Source organism: Lithobates pipiens, unplaced genomic scaffold (genome assembly GCF_037356315.1).
Source record: "Lithobates pipiens isolate NorthernLeopardFrog02 unplaced genomic scaffold, aLitPip1_a1.2 Scaffold_19, whole genome shotgun sequence".
NCBI lineage: Eukaryota > Metazoa > Chordata > Amphibia > Anura > Ranidae > Lithobates > Lithobates pipiens.
In genome coordinates this window covers 590,283,713-590,288,874 of record NW_027507764.1, presented here as the reverse complement: position 1 = coordinate 590,288,874, position 5,162 = coordinate 590,283,713, and the positions used below count along the sequence as shown (strand labels likewise).

The 5,162-nt window shown below is 56.8% G+C and overlaps 1 protein-coding gene across 1 annotated transcript in view; it reads right to left on the bottom strand.

Moving 5' to 3' along the window:
* Positions 1 to 3,502, bottom strand: part of LOC143997771 (uncharacterized) — a 30,374-nt gene extending 26,872 nt beyond the window's left edge. The window contains exon 1 of the mRNA XM_077493562.1: positions 3,365 to 3,502. The gene's annotated coding sequence lies outside the window, so the exon portion shown is untranslated. The remainder of the gene's footprint in view (positions 1 to 3,364) is intronic.
* Positions 3,503 to 5,162: the final 1,660 nt, after the last annotated feature.

Genomic DNA, 5,162 nt, shown 5'->3' with positions numbered 1-5,162 from the left:
TGTGGGGGGAAGAGGGACAGTTGTGGGGGGAGGAGGGACAGTTGTGGGGGGAAGAGGGACAGTTGTGGGGGAGGAGGGACAGTTGTGGGGGGAAGAGGGACAGTTGTGGGGGGAGGAGGGACAGTTGGGGGGGAAGAGGGACAGTTGTGGGGGGAGGAGGGACAGTTGTGGGGGGAAGAGGGACAGTTGTGGGGGGAGGAGGGACAGTTGTGGGGGGAGGAGGGACAGTTGTGGGGGGAGGAGGGACAGTTGTGGGGGGAGGAGGGACAGTTGTGGGGGGAAGAGGGACAGTTGTGGGGGGAGGAGGGACAGTTGTGGGGAGAAGAGGGACAGTTGTGGGGGGAGGAGGGACAGTTGTGGGGGGAGGAGGGACAGTTGTGGGGAGAAGAGGGACAGTTGTGGGGGGAGGAGGGACAGTTGTGGGGGGAGGAGGGACAGTTGTGGGGGGGAAGAGGGACAGTTGTGGGGGAGGAGGGACAGTTGTGGGGGAGGAGGGACAGTTGTGGGGGAGGAGGGGACAGTTGTGGGGAGGAGGGACAGTTGTGGGGGAGAGGGACAGTTGTGGGGGGAGGAGGGACAGTTGTGGGGGAGGAGGGACAGTTGTGGGGAGAGGGACAGTTTGGGGGAGGAGGGACAGTTGTGGAGGGAGGAGGGACAGTTGTGGAGGGAGGAGGGACAGTGTGGGGGAGGAGGGACAGTTGTGGGGGAAGAGGGACAGTTGTGGGGGGAAGAGGGACAGTTGTGGGGGGAGGAGGGACAGTTGTGGGGAGAAGAGGACAGTTGTGGAGGGAAGAGGGACAGTTGTGGGGAGAAGAGGGACAGTTGTGGGGAGAAGAGGGAAAGTTGTGGGGCGAGGAGGGACAGTTGTGGAGGGAAGAGGGACAGTTGTGGGGGGAAGAGGGACAGTTGTGGGGGGAGAAGAGGGACAGTTGTGGGGAGAAGGAGGGACAGTTGTGGGGGAGGAGGGACAGTTGTGGGGGGACGAGGGACAGTTGTGGGGAGAAGAGGGACAGTTGTGGGGGGAGAAGAGGGACAGTTGTGGGGAGAAGAGGGACAGTTGTGGGGAGAAGAGGGACAGTTGTGGGGGGGGGAGGGACAGTTGTGGGGAGAAGAGGGACAGTTGTGGGGAGAAGAGAGAAAGTCGTGGGGGAGGAGGGACAGTTGTGGGGGGAGAAGAGGGACAGTTGTGGGGAGAAGAGGGACAGTTGTGGGGAGAAGAGGGACAGTTGTGGGGAGAAGAGGGACAGTTGTGGGGAGAAGAGGGAAAGTTGTGGGGAGAAGAGGGACAGTTGTGGGAGAAGAGGGACAGTTGTGGGGGGAGGAGGGACAGTTGTGGGGGGAGGAGGGACGTTGTGGGGGGAGGAGGGACAGTTGTGGGGAGGAGGACAGTTGTGGGGAGGAGGGACAGTTGTGGGGAGAAGAGGGACAGTTGTGGGGGGAGGAGGGACAGTTGTGGGGGGAGGAGGGACAGTTGTGGGGGGAGGAGGGACAGTTGTGGAGGGAAGAGGGACAGTTGTGGGGGAAGAGGGACAGTTGTGGGGGGAAGAGGGACAGTTGTGGAGGAGGAGGGACAGTTGTGGGGAGGAGGGACAGTCGTGGGGGGAGGAGGGACAGTTGTGGGTGGAAGAGGGAAAGTTGTGGGTAGAAGAGGGACAGTTGTGGGGAGAAGAGGGACAGTTGTGGGGAGAAGAGGGACAGTTGTGGGGGGAAGAGGGATAGTTGTGGGGAGAAGAGGGACAGTTGTGGGGGGAGGAGGGACAGTTGTGGGGAGAAGAGGGACAGTTGTGGGAGAAGAGGGACAGTTGTGGGGGGAGGAGGGACAGTTGTGGGGAAGAGGGACAGTTGTGGGGGAAGAGGGACAGTTGTGGGGGGAGGAGGGACAGTTGTGGGGAGAAGAGGAGGACAGTTGTGGAGGAGGAGGGACAGTTGTGGGGGGAAGAGGGACAGTTGTGAGGGGGGAGGGACAGTTGTGAGGGGGGAGGGACAGTTAGGGGACATGTTTGTGATTTTGGTGACATAGATTGTTGTCGGGGTCGTGTGGGGGAAGGGACAGAGACAGTTGTGGGAGAAGAGGGACAGTTGTGGGGAGAAGAGGGAAAGTTGTGGGGAGAAGAGGGAAAGTTGTGGGGGGAGGAGGGACAGTTGTGGGGGGGAAGATGGACAGTTGTGGGGGGAGAAGAGGGACAGTTGTGGGGAGAAGAGGGACAGTTGTGGGGAGAAGAGGGACAGTTGTGGAGGGAAGAGGGACAGTTGTGGGGAGAAGAGGGAAAGTTGTGGGGGAGGAGGGACAGTTGTGGGGGGAGGAGGGACAGTTGTGGGGAGAAGAGGGACAGTTGTGGGGAGAAGAGGGACAGTTGTGGGGAGAAGAGGGACAGTTGTGGGGGGGAGAAGCGGGACAGTTGTGGGGGGAGGAGGGACAGTTGTGGGGGGAAGATGGACAGTTGTGGGTAGAAGAGGGATAGTTGTGGGGGGAGGAGGGACAGTTGTGGGGGGAGGAGGACAGTTGTGGGTAGAAGAGGGATAGTTGTGGGGGGAGGAGGGACAGTTGTGGGGGGAGGAGGGACAGTTGTGGGGGGAGGAGGGACAGTTGTGGGGAGAAGAGGGACAGTTGTGGGGAGAAGAGGGACAGTGTGGGGGAAGATGGACAGTTGTGGGTAGAAGAGGGACAGTTGTGGGGGGAGGAGGGACAGTTGTGGGTAGAAGAGGGATAGTTGTGGGGGGAGGAGGGACAGTTGTGGAGGGAAGAGGGACAGTTGTGGGGAGAAGAGGGACAGTTGTGGGGGAAGAGGGACAGTTGTGGAGGAGGAGGGACAGTTGTGGAGGAGGAGGGACAGTTGTGGGGAGGAAGAGGGACAGTTGTGGGAGAAGAGGGACAGTTGTGGAGGAGGAGGGACAGTTGTGGGGGGGACAGTTGTGGGGGGGAGGGACAGTTGTGGGGGACAGTTGTGGAGGAGGAGGGACAGTTGGGGGGGGGACAGTTGTGGAGGAGGAGGGACAGTTGTGGGGGGAGGAGGACGTTGTGGGGAGAAGAGGGACAGTTGTGGGGGGAGGAGGGACAGTTGTGGGGAGAAGAGGGACAGTTGTGGGGAGAAGAGGACTGTATGTGGGGGGAAGAGGGACAGTTGTGGGGGGAAGAGGGACAGTTGTGGGGGGGGGGGACAGGTTAGTGGACTTGTTTGTGATTTTGGTGACGTGATGTTGTCGGGGTCGTGTGGGGGAAGGGAAGGCGGAGGTGTCATTTGTGATACAATGTAACAGAAGAGATCAAGAAATGTTAAGAAGTATCAGATCCCCCCCTCCCCTCCCCTCCCCCCCCCTGTATTCATCAGATCCCAGAGGAAGAAGGCACCCCTCCCCCACTCACCTGTGTCCCCTCCACTGTCTGGGGCCCCTGAGGGGTGACAGGCGGAGATCTGCTGGATTCCTGGAGGAGATCTCTGAACGATCTGCAACCGAAAAACAGAAAGTGAAAGTAGAAAAGACACTCCCTACTAACGGCCAGATAACCCCGCCCACCCAGGGACTCCGTATACTGTGTGTGTGTATATATATATATATACACGGTATCTAACAAAAGTAAGTACACCCTCACATTTGTGTAAATCTTTTCATGTGACAACACTGAAGAAATGACACTTGTCTACAATGTAAAGTAGTGAGTGTACAGCTTGTATAACGGTGTAAATTTCCTGTCCCCTCAAAATAACTCAACACACAGCCATTAATGTCTAAACCGCTGGCAACAAAAGTCAGTACAAATGTTCAAATTGGGCCCAGTTTCAATATTTTGTGGCCACCATTATTTTCCACCCCTCTTGGGCATGGAGGTCACCAGAGCTTCACAGGTCACCACTGGAGTCCTCTTCCCTTCCCCCATAACAGAGCTGGTGGATGTTGGAGACCTTGCGCTCCTCCACCTTCCGTCTGAGGATGTCCCACAGATGATCAATAGGGTTTAGGTCTGGAGACATGCTTGGCCAGTCCATCACCTTTACCCTCAGCTTGTTTAGCAAGGCCGGGGTGGTCTTAGAGGTGTGTTTGGGGTGGTTATTAGTGATGGACAAACTTCCCGACGGGACGTTTCACGAATGCGAACCGCGAACGCGGCCAAAAGTTCGCAAACCGCAAGGTTCGCGGCGGACCCCATTGACTTTAATGGCAGGCGAACCTTAAAAACCTCCAGATCATATTTCAGCCACAAAATACTTACTAGCTGTATGAAGTAATGAAGTGAATCTGGGATCGACAAGCATTCTTTTTCTAACTGTGAAATTTTGACAATTCAGGAGCGCATGAAGGCCATGGAGGAGAGGCAAGGTCAGGCCAGGCTATGAAGGGGTGCAGGAGATGATCAGTGCCACAGTCAGGGCAGCGCAGTCCTGTGCCAGTGTCCCAGTGTGCCAACCTGTGCTTGAGCCCCTCCCCTGCCCGGCCCTTACCCCCGCTATGCAGGGCTCACTGCGGTGGTCTGGAGGTGCCAGTCCAGTGCTATCCTCAGCATGGTGCTGGCACTGCCTGCTAATTGGCTTCTCCATTGCTATCTCCCTCACTGTCTGAAACCAGCACCGCAATAGAGACTGAGCACTGACACCAGCACCCGTGATAGAGAGCACTGACACCAACACCGAGATAGAGAGCACTGGACACCAGCACCGAGATAGAGAGCACTGACACCAGCACCGTGATAGAGAGCACTGACACCAGCACCGTGATAGAGAGCACTGACATCAGCACCGAGATAGACAGCACTGACACCAGCACCGTGATAGAGAGCACTGACACCAGCACTGATAGCAGCAACTCACTGCGGGACCCAAAATATGACACCGCTCAACCCTCTTCAAATAGGAGGGTACGGGTATATAGTACGGTGTGCTTTTTTTGTACAAGGAAGTGAGCCAAAGGTACAAAAAAGGTCCTGTGTGCTCGATTAAATAAATTGTTTATAGAGTTATGCATATACATGGTCTACTGGTCACATGTGTTGAATTCTTCCGAGATCCATGCCTCATTTATTTTTTATAAATGTGAGGTAGTCAACACTGTCGTGAGCTAGGCGAGTACGCTTATCGGTCACGATCCCCCCCTGCTGCGCTGAGCGTCCTTTCAGACAGGACACTGGATGAGGGGCAAGCCAACAGTTCGATGGCAAATTGGGCAAG